This window comes from Lutra lutra, chromosome 8 (genome assembly GCF_902655055.1).
Source record: "Lutra lutra chromosome 8, mLutLut1.2, whole genome shotgun sequence".
Classification (NCBI taxonomy): Eukaryota; Metazoa; Chordata; class Mammalia; order Carnivora; family Mustelidae; genus Lutra; species Lutra lutra.
In genome coordinates, this window is record NC_062285.1 from 41,475,771 (window position 1) to 41,494,323 (window position 18,553).

The 18,553-nt window shown below is 49.0% G+C and overlaps 1 long non-coding RNA gene across 1 annotated transcript; it reads right to left on the reverse strand.

Annotated features, from left to right (window-relative positions):
• Positions 1-15,975: 15,975 nt before the first annotated feature.
• On the reverse strand, positions 15,976-18,316 carry LOC125106210 (uncharacterized). Its single transcript, XR_007129270.1, has 2 exons — positions 18,171-18,316; positions 15,976-16,359 (listed from the first exon to the last, which is right to left on the reverse strand). It is a non-coding gene; the product is annotated as an uncharacterized LOC125106210 (long non-coding RNA).
• Positions 18,317-18,553: the final 237 nt, after the last annotated feature.

Here is an 18,553-nt window from a genome sequence, read left to right on the forward strand (position 1 = left end):
ACTAAAGGAAGGATTTGGGTTCAACCTAAAGGAGAACAGATTAGTGTGGAAGATTGTACCACTCTTCTTCAGTTATTTAGATGTTGATGAAGAGTTAGAGGAATATGTTTTCGAGGCAAAAAGTTCCAAAATCTGTAACATCCAATAGTCTACAATCCTAATGTCCTTCTCGGTCCTAGGCTTTGAGCCTCTTGTCATTCTATTGGTGGAAATGTGGGGACAAGAACACGAGTTGGAAGGAAACTTTTTTTTTTTTTTAAGATTTTATTTATTTATTTATTTGACAGAGATCCCAAGTTGGCAGAGAGGCAGGCAGACGGGGGGGCGGGGGGCGGGGAGCAAGCTCCCTGCTGAGCAGAGAGACCAATTTGGGGCTTAATCCCAGGACCCTGAGATCATGACCGGAGCCGAAGGCAGAGGCTTTAACCCACTGAGCCACCCGGGGCCCCGGAAAGAAACAACTTTTAAACTTAAGTTAAGGGAAACACAACATGAGGCCATGAAACAGGGCTGTGTTTACACCTCTTCAGTAAAGCCTTTCGTGTACCGGTGGAGCGGTCATTCAAACATTTGAGTGAGCACACCCTCGTTCAATAGACTTCCATGGAGACACAGCTACGTGCTGGCTCTCCTCCTGGGCATTGACTAGTATAATGACAAACAAGGCGATGATGTCCATGCCCTAGTGGGACTTCCCATCTGGAGTGTGCTACACGTCAAAAAGATAAAGGAAGAAACCTCAGGCAGGCAGTGGTTTCCGCTAAGAAGAAATCTGCAACAGACAAAGGATAGGAATGAGCAGGGAGCAGGTTGGGGCGGGGGGGGGGGGGTGGTACTGTTACCGGCTAGGTATCCTCATGACTGAAATGCTGTGAAGTTCAAGGCATACACGGCGGTACACCTAAGGGAGACCAAACGCACTGCATGTACTCTGAGCCATTAATGACCCTAACTGAGGCATAGGATCTGCTACCAAAAGTCAGGCTTCAGCAGTGGGAAGTGCAAACAGGGACCGATGAATGAATCATCTCTGGGCAAAGCTGTTTACCGGAGACCTCAGGCACCCCCTCTCTCCCTTCCGCATAGTTTGCTCTTCCCCAGAGGGTCTTCTCCAGCCCTCCCTCCCTCTGAGGGACTTTTTAGCCTGTCAAACCTGTTCCATTCCAGAGAAACAAGACTCAGCCACTCCCTCCCGTTAGGGAGAGCCCTCTGGTCCCCCTCCAGATGCTGAAAGCCCTGGGGTGAGGGAAACAGGTGGTGGGCAGGGCCACTCTCTCTGGCTCCTGGGAGCAGCTCCCCAACTGGGTCAGTGGAGAAGTTTGCACCCCCCCCCCCAAGGCTATGTTTCTGGCTCAGGTGCCCAAGGGAACTTTCTTTTCATCTAAGTCATATGTCAAGAAAACTAGGCCTGTGGCCCTATCACGGTGACTTCTCTTGAGACCATAGTGGAGTGGTTTCTATTCTGCAGCCCTCGGTTTTCCTTCCTGAAAAATGGGTACAAAAACATTTATCCTGGGGTGCCTGGGTGGCTCAGTGGATTAAAGCCTCTGCCTTCACCTCAGGTCATGATCCCAGGGTCCTGGGATCGAGCCCCACATCAGGCTTTCTACTCAGCGGGGAGCCTGCTTCCCCCTCTCTTTCTGCCTGCCTCTCTGCCTATTTGTGATTTCTCTCTCTCTCTCTCTCTCTCTCTCTGTTAAATAAATAAATAAATAAATAAATAAATAAATAAATAAATAAAACATTTCTCCTTCAGTTACAAAGTATCATGGGTGTTCTACCAGCCTACCTTAAAAATGAGTGGCTGGGGTAAAAGATTTGAGACTGCACAAAGGAAAGGCAGGCAGGGTGGCCTCTGAGAAGCTCCAGAAAGGCCACCAGGACTACTTCCCACCCCAACCTACTAAGCCAGCTGGACTCCAGAGAGTTCAGGCAAACCAGCCAAGGTCACACAGCTAATAGGTGGGGCAGAGCTAGGATGAGAACGGGATCTTCTGTCCAGAAACCCTCCACACTGCCTTCTTCATGACCGAGCTACAGGGTGGGGGACAGGAGCCATCTAGATGCTTCTACTAGACCCACAGAAGTGCTTTCGCAAGGACCTTGCAGATGTCAGCCCAGCATCTGACCTGCCAGCAAATGTGTCTACTGTTTCCAGGGACTTCCCAGAGACTGGATTTTTCCACCAGGAATCTTCCATCTGTGGCTCTCAGACCCTCCAGACACTGCCCCTCAGGTTTGTGGTGTGATGTGCGGACCCAAGTCCAGCTGACCTACACTTGACCCCTGTCCCGGTCACTCATAATCACAGATCTTGGGCAAGTTCCCTGATTTCATTTGGTCTCTTTAAATGGAGATGATGTAAGAGCTGCCTCTCTGGAGAGAGTGAAGGTGTCTACAGCTGGAACAGGCGGTGGGGGCCAGTGGAGGGCTGTAGGCTGGGATAGGCTCCCAGGGGCCTCACTGGCCCCTCTTTCAGAGTGTTGGAGCCCAGAGGAACGGTAGTGGGCACTTGCTTGGGGGACCTGCACAGCGGCGTGCACTCTCTTGCCGCCCACTGCTACCCTCACTTCTTTTCCTTGCCCAGGTCCCTCATGCTCTAGCTCAGCCAATTCCAGTGCTTCTGATGTTGTAGTCCAGGCCAGCTGGAAAGCTTTCTGTGGTCCTCCTGAAAATACCCTTAGGTTCCGAAAGCCCAGTACCATTTGGGTGGGAAGGTGGTCATAGAGCAGAGGATTCCTGATTTCTCCCAATTTCTTTTGCAAAATCTACCTCCTGTCTTTTGTGTTCTAGCTGACAGTGGCTCCATCAGGGCTCAGGTCCTGCTGCTTCTGCCAGGTGCCACATTGCTCCATCCTGGTCCTTTCTGCTTAGCAAGAGGCGGGAGAAACACTGACAGGCGAGAGCCCGTGCATGCATTAGGAACGACAGATGTGAACCCGACTGCACCGGTTCCCCCACAAGACCGCAGAGGAGGCAAGAGTCTCTAGGTCACATCCGTGCCCTCTTCTCTCAGCATCCGCTCTGTGTCAGGATCCGGCCCAAGGCTGCAGCGCGTTGTCCTGGAGACAGGGACACAGATAGCAATGCCATCAGTGTTTCAATAGTTTCATGACAGCTTATCATTAGGGCAAAGATAAGGGTTTTTTTGCCGCAGGCCCACCAATAAGTTTGTGCTGTTGGAATGCAGGGAGTGAGGATGGCAAGGGCTACACCATGGAAGCCGACTGTCTAATGCTAAGGAACTTGGATGAGTCCTGCAGAAAATGGGGAGTCTGCATCCTGTGGGAGCTAAGCAAAAGAATGCCTTCAGCAGATAAGTCACCATGGGTCCAAGAGTCTCATCTGTCAAGAAGGGCCCTGAGCTTCATCTCTCTACCCCCTGGGGCTCTGTACCCCCTGGACCACCTGCTCCAGCTGCTTTGCTGGATCTGAGCAGACCCAGGCCTGCCTGGAGTGGGAGGAGCCTGGGTGGCAGCACGGTGCTGTCTGATGGGTCCCGTGCACATCTCAGGCTGTGCTATTACATCCTCTCCGGGAGAAGGACACGCTCAACTTCAGGTGGAAGGGAAAGCACTGGGAGGCCTCCTGGTGGATTGAAACCAGGTTTGGAGAAAGGAGCTGCGGGACTCAGCAAGAGCCACTTCATCCCTCATGCCATCTTCTGGTTCTGACCCCTCCCTCAGCATCCCCCTGTGCATTCCTTGGTCCCCTTGGCCTGGTGGAAGGACAGGCTCTGGTTCTGGCCTTTTCTGGTCTGCCGCAGCTGGAAGGCCAGATGCTGGGTCTCGGTCCCGCGACGATCGCACTGTCCACCTGGCGTCCTCTCCCTCTTATCCTGTAATGCTTCCTCCTGAACTTTTGACATGAACCCTGCTTCATGTCAGCCTGACAGTCCACCCGGCGGAGTCGGCCTCCCCGGCGTGCGTCTTGGAGCCTCGCTTTGCCTCTGAAACCCACAGGCCCAGTTCCAGGCTAGCGACCCACACTTCCCTGCTCCCCCCACGGGCAGCAAGGCTGCAATTCTTTAAGAGGTAGGAAGACAGAGAGCGCAGTTCTGGTGGTCTTCAGAGCATGGGGCTCCTGGAGGCCCCCTAGAGTCCTTTGCATGGTGTGTCCTATGCAGCTGATCAGAAGCAGCAGGTCTCACCCACTTCCTGCAGGAGCCCCGCAGTCGTGCTCTTTTCTCCCTCCTTGTAAAGGAGCTGAAGGAGATTATTCCCAGACATGAATGTCATTTTCATCAGGCCCCACCCAAATGCTTCCAGGGGATTCCCGATTGCTAGAGTCCAAGCTTCCTGGCTGGGCACGGGGGTCACTGACAGTGCAGAGCAGTCTCTTTTCTGTCCATTTCTCTCTTTCACACAGACCCCGAGATCAGCCTCCATGATTGCTGCTGCATTTCCCAGACCCGCCATGTGCATACACAGCCTTGACATAGCCACCCCACCCTTGCAGCCTCCCCAGATCCTTCCCTAACCACAACCTTCATCAGGCACAGTGGTCCCAGCCCCCAGCCTGCTCTAACTTGAAAGCAAGTCAGAAAAGGAGAGGGATTGTGGGTATGAAGTCCTGACTCTTGAACTTAGGACTCTCTGCCCTGTGACAGATGAGGCTCCTGAGTGCCAGGAGGGTCAGTACCTTGCCCACAGGTGCAGTAGGGGAAGGGGAGTGCTGGCATTTGATCCTGCATCCTCTGTCTCCAGAGCTCAGGCCTCAAACAAAACTCATTTCCACCCACTCATGAGAAGGGAGAGAGTTCCAGAGTACACACGCAGTGCTCCCACGTGTCTTGCAGACCCTGGTCCCCCTTTGTGGGCTCATCTTCCACTTTTTCTGAAGGGAAAACTCTAGCCAGCCATCAGCACTAACCTAGCCATCACCAGAAGCTGCTGCAATTTCCCTCCCTGGGACTGGGGATAGAATCTGAAGGGCTGGATGCTCAAGGCAAACACAGATAAATAACTTCAGAGTGGTGACAGGGAAATATGAACCCCGAACACAGAGCCCCTCTACAGGCAGGGCCCTGGGGGACTGCCCGGGTGGCGCCCCTGTGAGGCCTGTCTACTCCTGCTCTGGGCTCCAGACCCTGGGTGCTTGCTTTCCTCCCAGCACTCACCTCCCCTGGGGACTGGGCAAGCTGGGCCCATGGCTGTCCTCGCTGGAGCCCCAGTGTGAGTGGTACCCACATGCAGTAGGTCCTCAATAAACATAACTGAATTGGAAAGACTTCCTGTATGCAAAGGATTATGAACTTCAGAAACAGAGATACCCATAGGTCCAGCTTTCCTGGTGCTGGAAACTTGAAAAAAAAACCTGACATCCTCTTCAAAAACAAGGGACAAAGGACTGAGTATGATTATAGATGTAATTGTGCACACCTCCCCCACCCCGCAAATTCCAGTGTTGAAGTCCTATCCCCATTACCTCAGAATGTGACTGTACTTAGAGGGAGGGTCTATAAAGAGGTAATGAAGTTGAAAGGAAGTCATGAGGGTGGGCCCATATCCCATCTGACAGATGTCCTTAGAAGAAGAAGAAGTTAGGACACACACACACGCACACACACAGGGAAGACCGACTATGTGAAGACACAGGAACAAGACCACCATCTACCAGCCAACAGATCCCTCCCTCACAGCCCTCAGAAGAAACCAACCCTACCGACACCTTGATCTTGGACTTCCCGAACTTTGAGACGATCCATTCCCATGGTGGAAGCCCCTGTCTGTAGTTCTCTGCTATGGCAGCCCCAACAAACCAGTACAGGTACTTAAGGAAGAAAAATAAACCACAACAAATTATAAATGTCAAAGGAGACAGGTCCTATTAAAACATCAGAAAATATGAAAAGACTAATACTATTAATTTCATTAATTGCCAGGCTTATGCCTATGATACTTTCTTTCCCATATTTTTTGTCTGCTTATTTTTCACACCTGACAATAGTTTCATCGTGTTTTTTCTATAGAGAGAAGAGGAAGAGCCCTTTAGTTTTTCTTTTCACATGGGTGATCGTGTTGTGCTTTTTGCAATACTGATATTTGGGCAAAGTTTCTTCCGGGCTCACAACTTATCCTTGGTAATATCATGTGCATTTTCAGAATGGTCACTAAATTTAGGAAAGCCTCTTTTTAAAGTTCTTTCACATATCAGCTGAAAAATGTCAGGACATTTCCTTTTTTTTCTTTTTTTTAATGCAGTCATTGATCTCACCTGCTCTCTGAATTGCCAACATTCATCATCGCTCCCACTGTGGGGTTATGTTATGTATTTGTCAATGATAGCAGTTTTTGTTGCATCAGCAAAAGAAGTCTTTTTTCCATGTGAACATATAATTCATTTCTTTCCTTTAACTGGATTATGTAACAAGCCAAGACCTACTCATTACTTCTATTGGAAATGTATCATTTCTATTGAAATGTGTGTCTTTCCCTCAATGAATTAAGACGTTAGTGTGATCTGAGATTTTTCTTGTTACAATTTGTTTCTTGATGTCAGAATAATCTTAATCTTAGTACCACAAGATTTTAAAAATCATGTCACATATGAAGACATTGTAAGGGCGCCTCCCAGCCTTTGGAAGGGGCTGGAGCCAATGAGAGAAACCGAAACTTCATAATTTCCTGGTAAATCAGCCCTGGCCAAGGTTGAAGGCTGGGGCTCGGAAGAACTGAACGAACACATACGTGCCCCCCACCACCCCACCCCCCTTGCCCCAGCGACACCCATGTTCAGACCTGCAGTCCCAGGCTGTGGTGAATTTCTGTGCAGTTAGGAGGAAATGATGCACATTTTCTGTGTTTGCGTATAGAAAAAGAAACAGTTCCCTGAACCCAAAACAAAGGTGACTCGGAGGGCATTGTCTACTCCATTCATCTGGACAACCCAAATAAGATCTTTTCTGGTTTCTTGTGTAAGGTTTTTCTGTTTGTCTTTTTCAGCAGCACGAAAGGGTTTGGTTTTTGTTATCCATCCCGCAGAGAACCTCTGCATTCCCCCCGGGTGAGGGACTTGGGGGAAGTGGGTGAGAGAGGGGTCCTACCAGTCCCCCAGCATGTCCCCTCTCTCTGTGGCCCTTGAGGGAGTTAACAGTGCAGGCTCCCAAGCCAGGCAGCTGCAGCTCTGACCCGAACTCCATCCTATACTCACTGTGCAACAGGGGCAAATGAGCCCCTTGGATCCTGCCTTTCTTCATCTGGAAAATGGAAGGAAGGGAACCGAAGAACACAGGATAGTTGTCACAGTGAGAAGGTCGTGAGTTATTGCTGTGGGTACGGCACTTAGTACAGGACCCGGCGCTTCACAGGTGCCCACCACGGGGTAGCTGATGTTTTTTATTAAAGGTGTGATTGGGAGAATCACAGGAAATGGGGAGTGGGGAGCAACCGTGTCCTAGCTCCAGAGGATCTACCTGTCCCCTTCCCTCAGGGCTCATTTGGAAGCTGCACCCTCTGCTCCTCTGCCTTGGGGAACAGCCACTTGTTTTGTCCCCATTTCCTATTGGACGGAGTGCACAAGGAGGTATACCCAGTCGGCAAAATTCCAGACCAGCCCAGGCTCTAGTCTCCAGTCTGTCCCTGCTTAGCAAGAGCCCACGGCGAAACCTGACCCACAGCATGCCAAACATCAACCACTCTAAAGGCAGTTTCCACTGCTTCTTCCAGGAAGTCTTTCTGGGTTTCACTCTCCTTCCTTGGAGTTTGCTCATAACCAGTATCTGCTCTAACTCTGGGCTCAGCTTGTTCAAGAGCCATCCCTACTGGTGTATACAGTGTTTCTGAAACTGGTCACTACAGTAAAATATCCGAAAGCAGAGTCATAGCCTTACACGGCCGAGGTATGTGTTTTCCCAGGATCTAAAAGAAATTGTAACGTTGTGAGTACACCTCACCTTGTTTTGAGCATTTTTTGCAATAGACCCCATCGTTTGAACGCGTTCGCTAATTTATTTCCTTTACAATCCAACATTCATAACGAAATGTCAATATGAATGAAATGTCAAATGTCTTAGGGACCAGACCCCAGCCAAGCCAAAGAGAGAGACAATAAAAAAGACACTTAATAAATAAGTCAGTCTGTGAGATGGTGATTAAGTGCCAGGGGGAGTGGGGGTGGGGGGCGGGGAAGGGGGAATAGAAAACAGAACAGAGTAAAGAGGTCCCAGAAGGCAGGGGAGGGTAGACAGGAGAGTCAGGAAGCTTCACTGAAATACTGAGCTCTGAGCAAGGACTTGGAAGGTTGGTGAGTGAGAAACTGTGCACAGGGGAAGAGCATCTCGATAGAGGGCCTACAGCGGGCTGGCATCGGGCACCCACTGGAACCCAAGTCCATCAGCTTCATTCTAGTGAGCGCCTGCTTGTGGCTCCTTTGCTCTTCCTGGAGCATTCCTAATGATGCCTATCTTCGTCTCATTTATACTCTGGTTATGAGACCTAACCCCCTACCTCTGCTCTCCATGGCTCTGTTTTTATAAAGCAGGAAGGACAAAATTAAATTAATGTAACAGAACAGCACAAACTCGGAGCCTGAGGCAGAGGGTGCTGGCCGACAGGGAGCGGTGGGCTGGCAGGCTGCGCCCCCACGTGGAAGCTTGCAAGGTTTGGCCCCTCTGCGTGGAAGTTCCAATCTGGCACTCGCAGGCAGGACCCAAATGAGCCTGCCGAGCACAAGAGAAATTTACGAACGTCAAGGACCTCTTGCTCCATTAGAGAAGAGCGCAGGACAGAGGGGGGGAGTGGGGGAGGGGTGTGCGATGCTGGCGGAATGTGGGCCACACCCACTCTCCTCTCCCCTCTCCCAGCCAGGGAGGGCTTTCCTGTCCTTGAACCAGAAAGCAGACAGTCTCCCAGAGGCAGCTGTGTGCGTGGGGCGGGGTGGTAGGGTTCTGGGCGAGGGTGTGGTGCGAAAGAGGGTGCCCTGCTGGACAGCCCAGGCTGCAAATGTGTGCTTGGTCCTTCTTGGCAAAGGTCCTTCTGTTTACTGGCTCTGCGTGTCTTTCTCCTCCACCAGTGCGCTCTGGGCCAGGACCTTCTGGGGCACCCATGCTACAGCAGTTCCCAGAGGCTTAAGGACAGGCTGTGGGACATGTGGCCGTCTGGGCTGGCGAGCCTGGGAATCGGGGAGGGGGTGTCTGTGCAGGGAATCTGGCCCACCCCAGTCATAAATGCCATCCTCTTCGGGACACGCAGGAGTATTTTATGGTTTCATTGAAAACTGAGCCCCTAGCGCAGCTGTTCTGCCCAGGAATTCCAGGGGGCAGGGATGGTGCGGAAAGTGGGGAGAGGGCCTGCTTGTCAAGCACATGAGATCTTGTGACTGGGGTTGGGGGAAATTGGATGCGGTTCCAGGGCTCAAATCTTTCTTGCCCCACACGCCAGGACGCAGGCTCCACTGAAGGCGATCAAGGCACGGGGGGCGTGTGTTTATGCCCCCGTCGGGCGAACAAATGGTTTCTGAGCCAACGCTGACAGCCTGTTCTCAACTAGGAAAAAGCTTAAAGGGAAAACAAAAACAACTCTTTGGTGGGAGGCAAAACCTGCTCGGTGTTAGAGGCCGCAGGTTAGTCTAAGCTGCAGACAGGACCCTCCCTTCCGCTCACGGGGGTCTTGCGCTAGCTGCTCTGTCCACCCCGAATGCTCATTCCTCACGTTTCCACCTGCCATTTCCTCCTTGTCTTTCAGGTGGAAACTTTAACGGTCGCTTCCCCGAGGATGCCTTCCCTGGGCTCCGTCCCTATCCTGCCGATCCCGTCCTGGAATTGTCTTCTCCATCTGGTGTTTTTGTGCTCACGAGAATGCAAGCGCCTCAAGAACAGGGACTGTCTCTTCTTTCTGCTGTGGCATTATCAACACCGGTGATAGCAGGCACTCAGTAAACATATTTTATTATGTTAGGTGTGTGTTTAAGGGGCACCTGGGTGGCTCAGTCGGTAAAGCATCCGACTCCTGCTTTCAGCTTAGATCATGATCTCAGGGTTGTGGGATCGAGCCCCGTGTCGGGCTCCCAGCTCAGTGTGGGGTCTGCTTCAGATCCTCTGTCCTGTGACTTCTGCCCCTCCCACTCGTGCTCTTGCTCTCTCTCTCAAATAAATAAGTAAATCTTAAAAAAAATAAATAAACAAATAAAGAAGTGTTTAAGACCTAGTTTGTGCATTTTTTTTTTTTTTATGAAGAGAAGGAGAAAATAGAGCATGGTAGAGCAAAGAAGACAGGGAGAGGGACCTCAATCAGGAAAGAAAAGTAATGCTGATTATTTTTCTTCAAAGATGACCTGCTCTTTGAGATCTGAAGCCCTTTTGGTTCCTGCCAGGCTGCTCAGACACACTAGATGGTCTCCAGACACTGAGACCTCAATTTTCTCTCTCTTTGTCCATCACATCCGTATCCTATAAGGCCCTGAAATCTCTTTCTTAACTCTTCCAAATGCTTTCATACAAACTCCCTCCCTTGCTTTGGAATAGGGTGTCATTTTACCTTATAAAAGTAAAAAAATAAATAAATAAAAAATAACAACAAAAAACACTTTCTCTTCATATTCATCTGGATTCTCCTGGAACCAGAAATAGCTGTGTGACTTTGATCAAACCACTTCCCTCTCTGGGCGTCAGTTTTCTATAAGGGAAGGAGAAGCCAGAAAGGGTGAGCTTCTGATGTCCAGCCCAAGATAACGTTCACAAAGGTCACTGCTCCTCTGATGAAAAGCCTTACAACCTAGCATCTCTGGGAATTATAGGAAACAGAGGACCTCCTTCCTGGTGCCCAGGCCTCCACCTCCCAACCCCTGGGGCTGTCCTTCCTTTGGAATATGCCACACGATACATCATGAGGACCCTATTTACAAGAAACGAAAAGCAGAAGCCCCCCCGCCACCCCGTACAAATGGCCCCACTTCTCCATCCCACCCTGTATGGAGTCCTTTGCAATGTGAGTTCACACTTTTCTCATCTGGAGATGGAGACCATGTCCCCATTCTTTAAACCTAGCCTGGCTTTGTGGCTGCTTGGCCAAAAGAATGAACTAGAAGTATTGTTGAGTAAATTTGGAGCCCAGGTTTCAAGAGGTCTTACACAACACCTTTCTCATTCTTGGACTCCTGGAACTGTCATGTGCCAGGCTAGCTTACTGGAGGGTGGGACATATACATGACCCCCAACCACCACCAGAAGAATTGCCCAGCCCAGCCCAGCCAACATCAGCTGAGATGAGCCAAGCCCGATTCCGACCAGCAGAACTGATGTGAGTGATGATAAGTGGCCGTTGCAGGTGGTTCATTGTAGAGCAATTGCTTAGAGATGATACACCCAGAATCTTCCCCCATGACAGCCCAGCCCTTCCCTGTCTTGCTCCCTTGACCATCTATGCACGGGGTCTGGTCTTTCTGCCTCTGCACTAATTTATTTCTTAAAAATAATTTTCCCACCCAAAAGTCCAGCTTTATGTATAAAGACATACAGACAATTGTCTATGTGATATGATTTTATTTTCAAGGTCTCTTCAAAACTGAGAGGCATAAAGTATTAGCCACTTGAGCCAGCCGTGGCATCTGAAACTGTGGTCTGAAAAATCAGTCTTTTGAATTACGGTTGAGATGATACACATCATGTAGACGAACACACACCCCCACCACCGTTTCGGTGGCATGAGCCAGCAGGAGAAATGGGAATCAGAGACAGGTAGGTAGACCCCCCCATGGGGGACCCAGATTTGGCTGAGTGTCCCAGTAGGGGTCTCCCTGAGGTCAGGAGAAGTAATCAGGCTGAAACCCCAAGAGCACGCAGGCATGCCTGCACTCATAGGTTTGCCGAGGATTGACCCTGTTTGGGTAGAAGCATTCCATTTCCCTTCTGGGTTCAATGAATATTTGTTAGAAGTCTATCCTAAAGCAGGGAGACATTGGAAATGACAAAAATAAATAAGGCAGGCTCCTTGCCCTCAAGGAACTTACTAGTTCATCATCAGAAAAACCCCAGGAGCCTAAGCCAATATACTGCTGGGCTCAGATTTGGTTATTTCTTCTCAAAGTCTGGTGATAACGCCAGATTCATGAACGATCAGCAATTAGGTAAATTAGCAAGATATTTATATGACTTATGAGTTTATCGTTCTTCAAATTTTACTCAAATTGCATCTCTCTGTGCAAATACTATTAATACGCAGAGGCAAACTCGATTTCCAGCCCTCTCCCCAAACCCCTCTCCCACAGGGTTAGCCCAAGTTTGGGTAAGTAATTCCTCTGTAGTGTATTCCTCTGCTTAACTAGCAACTCGGACCAAAAATAGAGGAACATCATGAAAAACAAAGCAAAACCATATCTATTTATGTAAATATTCTATTATCTTTCTCTTTTGTACTGCTGCTTACCCATTATATACACTATAACCCTCCCTTCACAATGTCCACAAAAGCCAACCACATCCCATTGCCTCTATCACCACCCAGCAAAGGCCATCAACACTTATCCCCCAGACTTCTGACAAATCTAACTGGTCTTCCCGCTTCCATCCCCCCTACATATTCTTGTAACCAGTGGGCAAAAAGATCCCATTCAAACAGAAGTGTGGTTATGTTCATTCTCAACTCAAAAACCTCCAGTGAATTCCTACCACACTTACAATAAAATCCAAACTTCTTAGAACCTACCAGACCACAGAAGACCCATCCCCGACTACATCTCTTACCACATTTCATCACTCTCCCCCTTGCCAATCTTGCTCTAGTCAAAGGGCAGTATTGCTTTTCCTTAAATCTGCCAAACATTCCTGCCTCAGGACCTTTGCACTACCTATGCTCTCTGCCTCTGCCTGTGATCTGGCTGACCCAGATCTCCCCATGGAATAATTTTTATGATATTTCAATCCCTACCTCTTCAGAGAGAACTTCCTTGACCCCCAGAGCTAAAACACCCACTATCACCAATACCCATCTCCTCTTCTACAACGCCCTTCACTCTCTATCCCCTGACTAGTGCTTACCACCACCTTCTGTTGTATTCTGTACTTGTTTCTTTACTGATTGGATGCTGAATGTGGGCCACCTTGCACCATGGTCCCAGCTGTCTTGCATCCCATCGTATACCTACCACAGTGAACAGTACTTTGTCTTCCCCAGCTTCAGGATAAGCGTTTATGGAACAAAAACCTATGTGTTAGCATTAATTCTCCTAATATTTCTAAATGTTTTGATTTGTAAGGTAATCATTAAGGAAGGGGCAGTCTACAGCACAGAGCAAACATTATACTTGGAATTCAGAGTTAAATCCCATTGCTTCTCTGTTAAAAGGGAGAGAGAGAGAAAAGCATTTGTTTTCTTTCTTCAAATCATGCTTTCCTCCCTCCCAACAGAAGATGTACTGTAGTTACTTCCATTTTGCCAAGGAGGAAACAGGCTCAGAGAGGGTAAGCCAGCCTTAGTCTTTGCTTTCTCAACAAGACAGTCCACCTCGAGAAGGCAAATTCTGTCCCAAAACTGTGTGCCAGAGAAAGTCACTCTGTGGCTCCCTTCTGAGACACTGCCCTTGGTGTTCTCAACACCAGCAACATGGGGAGAAGCCTCGCCACTCCAATCCCCTGACCCGGCACCTCCTCTGTCCCCCTGCCTCCGCCCCTCGCAGGGCAGGCTGGGACTCGCTGTGTCTGCAAACAGGCACCGCGTGTGGCTCTCCGGTTTCTAGGAGCGCTGCCAGGCTTCAGGAGCCCCAAGGCTGTGCTCCCCAGTGCCTTCCTGTCAGGGGCAAACAACCAGTTGTTAATGTCTTCCTGGGCGTATGCGCTTGATGTCATCACAACAAGGATCTCCGCAATTGGCACAGGCTGGGGTGCAGACACCGGGGGCCTCCAGGCTGACAGCTGCATGGGGTCATTTGCAATTAGAGGCTGAGTTGGAAAAGAAGAAGAAGTCTAGCATGGAATCCTCTCCTGAACCCTGCCTGCCGGAGGCATGGGGACTCCCAGGTGGAGGACAATCGCCCCGGCAGTGTGCCCTGGGAAGGAGTTGGGGGGGGTGGGCAGGGTAGGAAGGAGCCTGTGCAGTCCCACCCTTCCAGACAGGAAAAGAGAGCACAGGTGCCTCAGTAGTTAGCTGTCTCTGGGACAGCCTCACTTTTTCCAAGTCCTTGTTCCCATGAGGGAGGCCCCACTGCACGGGGGAGTAGACGAGAACCCTGGAGTCATACAGATTGAATTTGAACCTGGGAGTTGCTACCTGCTAGCTCTGTCACCTGGGCAAGGTCCTGTATGTTTTTGTCTTAGTCAGGACTCCAGCAGGAAGCAGAGGTACAGTCAAATTGGATAATTTGAAGAGATTTGTAGTAATGGGTTGTTTATAAAAATGCAGGCACAAGGGGGAGGTGCAGTCCCCTGGGGCTAGGAACGGCATGGCGTCATGACCCAGGGAGAGCCAGACGAGGGAGAGCTAGGGAAGGGCCACTGAACAACTCAGCAGTCAAGGTAAAGAGTATCTTAAAGCAATATTTTTTTCAAATTAAAATCAATATAAAAAACCCAGGGCATCCGGGTGGCTCAGTTGGTTAAGCGTCTGCCTTCAGCTCGGGTCATGATCCTGGGATCCTGGGATGGAGCCCTGCATCGGGCTCCCTGCTCAGCCGGGGAGCCTGCTTCTCCCCCTGTCTGCCGCTCCCCTGCCGGTGCTCTTGCTCTCTCTCTTATAAATAAATAAAGTCTTTAAATTTTTTTAAAAAATGGTATCGCTTAAGCAAGAACATTTTATAAAAAAATATTTTAAAAAAAACCATAGAGAACAAAATATCAAAATCCTAAAAACAATCTCCACGTTTGCCACACTGAGCCACGTCGGAGCCTGAGGCAAAAGGAAAAAATGGGCATCCCTACAGATACATAGTTCTGTATATATATATATATATATTTTTTTTTTAAAGATTTTATTTATTTATTTGACAGAGAGAGATCACAAGTAGATGGAGAGGCAGGCAGAGAGAGAGAGAGGGAAGCAGGATCTCCGCTGAGCAGAGAACCCGATGTGGGACTCGATCCCAGGACCCTGAGATCATGACCTGAGCCGAAGGCAGCGGCTTAACCCACTGAGCCACCCAGGCGCCCAGTTCTGTATATTTTTAATGGTTAATTTTTCTCCAGAACATATAGTTTTTAAAATACTGAAAATTAAAAGTAAGTGGCTGTAACTCAGCATTATTTGAAACTAAACTATCTTGTTTATATCAAAACCAGATTGTACCATAATTTTACTTTCCTGGCTTAAAGTGAAAGCAAATTCAGCAATAGTGTTTTCAGAATCTACTTGTTGTGGTGGGTTGTTTTTTTTTAAAAAAGATTTATTTTTTTTTAAAGATTTTATTTATTTATTTGACAGAGAGAAATCACAAGTAGGCAGAGAAGCAGGCAGAGAGAGAGGAGGAAGCAGGCTCCCTGCCGAGCAGAAAGCCCGAAGCGGGGCTCGAACCCAGGACCTAGGATCATGACCTGAGCCGAAGGCAGTGGCTTAACCCACTGAGCCACCCAGGCGCCCCAGATTTATTTATTTTTTAGAGAGAGTGTAAGCAAAGGGTGAGGGGTGGCAGGTCACATCCGGGAGGGAGAGGGAGAAGGAGAGAATCTTAAGCAGGCTCCATGCCTAGTGTGGAGCCCAATGAGGTGCTTGATCTCACCACCCTGAGATCATGGACCTGAACTAAAATCAAGAGTCAGATGCATAACTGACTGAGCCACCCAGGCACCCCTCGTTTCTTCTTAAATTCAGGAAGTATATTATATCTGTTGATAAAATCTGACATTCATCAAATATTTTCAAAATTATTTCCTCTTATTTGTTGTAACTCACAACTCTCCACTGAAAATAAGCCTAGCCAAGAGATCGATTTTGAAAGTATTAATGATGAGCTCACTTCCATTCAAGTCTGGGAAATAAATTAGAATACATTCAGTGTGGAGTATTAATAAAATATTTTTAAAAATATAAAAATAATGTGAGCTTTGATACGCCCATTTTCAATTTTTAGTATTTGTTCAGTTAATGTTTCAGAAACAAAAGAGATCATTAAAAATGATATAAAAGCATTTCTGTAGAGGCCTTCAGTTTTCCTGTTGCCTCAGACTCCAATACGGCTGTGCAGGACACGGCCATGCCCAGCCCCCGTCCTGGAGGGCAAGGTTAGGAGATGCTTCCTGGAAGCTGCAGACAGAGTGGAGAGGACCGACTGGCAGGAACTGGGACCTCTGCAAGGAAAAAACTGGGAAAGCATCTGGAGCTCATTCTCCTCCTTCTCCCATCTCCTGCCAGTGTTGTGCATGGGCTGGGCCCAACTGCATGCCGGTGGGCAAGGGAGTCCATTGGTGTGGTCCTTGTGGGCTCCTGTGGGTCAGCCCTGTAGCACAGAGCGGGGAGAAAAAAGATTTGGAGGGGCGCATGGAAAATCTACGGGACATTCCCTCAGTCTCCGTGTATTTGCTCCTAAATGCAAAGCTTTCATATGGGAAAAATAGGGCAATGTCTGTAAATTGCCCAAGTTTCGACAGCTCCAAAACTTGAGCTGAAATTTTACACCTGAAATGGAAGCATCCATGGCCGGCAGCAGAGCAGGGGACTTAGAGATCAGGGAGGGATGGGCAGGATCCTGTGGCCACAGGAGACCACTGTGGCAGGACTGGCCCCAAGGGGGTCAGCTCTGCCTTCAAAGAAACAGAGTAGTCAGATGGAAGGAACTTGAACCACCCGGCCTCAGTTTACTTGTCTGTACGGATTCTGATGGCAATAGAACAGTACCTATCTCATAGGGTCTGGAGAGATAATGCATGTGAAAGCATTTTGTAAACTATGAAACATGTTAATTTCTCACTTGGGGAGGAAGGGCTGGTGCTTGTTTGATCCTCAAAACAGAAAGCCACATAAAAGCCATGTGAACATATTGTCTTTTTACTATGAAATCAGATGCAGAAAAGATTTTCCTTCTTTGAGGATGCCATGTGAGTGGTCCCTGTTTGACAGAATATTACCATACAGAAATAAGGAATGAAAAGATTCTAGAACCAACTTTCTCCTATTTTGCTGAGATGTTGTAAATCCACATCCCCTCATTGTTCCTCAACGTCCCTGCAAGCCAAGCAGGGGCAATGACACTCAATTAAGTGCTTTATGCTTTGGAGAAGAGGAAGGAGAGAGTCACCTTGACAATGCAAGGTTTTGTCAGCCTGAGTGACCTATTCCAAGAGGAGTATGTATGCATAGTAGAATTAAAAAATATAGAAGAATCTAGGTACATCTAACCTGTTCCCAAATTGGGATGGCATAGATTATTTTCAATGGCCTCTTCTCCTGGAGGCAAAATGAGTTGGAAAGATCACATAATTGGATCCCATGGGCAGAGCCCAGCCCAGACTCCCGGGATCAGAGGAGAGTAGAAACTACATGCCTGCCCCAGTTTGCAGATGAAAGATGGGATTCACAGTTGGCCTGTGACCTCAGAGCCCAACACCATGGCCATGGGCATACCTGGACAGAGGATCCCTGGCAAGCTTAGGGTGGGCATGCCGCCAGCCAATATGATGGGATCATGCGGTAGCCAGAGGACCCCCTCCAAGGGTCTGTTTAGTCCTGCTTTGCTTAGCTCTGACCCTGAACCAGCTGCCTTCCCCCTCAATCTCATTCCTCAGCTGTGTGATGAGGGAACAGGGGTTAGCCAGGGGCTCTATAGTCTGGGTGTTTGGAAGAATAACCTGGGAATTTTTTTTAAATCTCACTCTCTTGGACTTTTGCCCCTAGACATTCTGAGTCAGTGGACTTGGAGCACAAGCCCATATCTGTAATTTTTTTAGATGGTGGTTTTGGGGAGCAACCAAACTTGGGCTTTGGGTACCACCGGCCCTTCCAGTCTGTGGGTAGAAGCTGTAGGAACAGCAGGTTTGGAGCAGAATTTCATGGAAGGACCGAGAGGGAAACAGCTTCTCTGGCGTGGGGGCGGAATAGGGGCAGCTAGGGTTGGTGGCAAGTCCCAGACCTCCACTAGCCGATTCTGAGTCCTGGCTGGGCTTTATCTCTATCACCATGTGAAATCACGGCACTACCTTGACTGTTTCCACTCTTCAGATACCATAATTTCCTGTATCACCCCAGTAAAATCCAACCTTCATTGATCTTAGAAGGTTGAAATAAGGGCAGCACCCCACATGCTATGATTACCTCCTCGATCTTTGCTGACCATTCCTCCGTGGCCCGAAAACAAATTGAAAGACGCTGTGTCCAGTTCTAGGTTCTTCCTCAGACTGGCTGTTTCATAGATAAGCAGGCGTCACCAGAGGCTGCATCTCTACACAACGAGCAGTCAGCTGATCATGGGGACACAGTAAGAGCTGGCAGTGGAAGAGCCAACAGGAGATGGGGCAGAGTGACAAGTGCCACAGGGGAAAGCAGAGGCCCAGGGAATGGGTCTGGATGTATGGCAAAGATATGGCCCTACAGGGCAGGCCGACCACGGGCCTAAAGCTGGAGTGGGGCTGGATGCCACAGACCATCCCGCAGAGGCACTGAGCTGGCATCCCTGAGGTACACACTCGCTGGGCTCT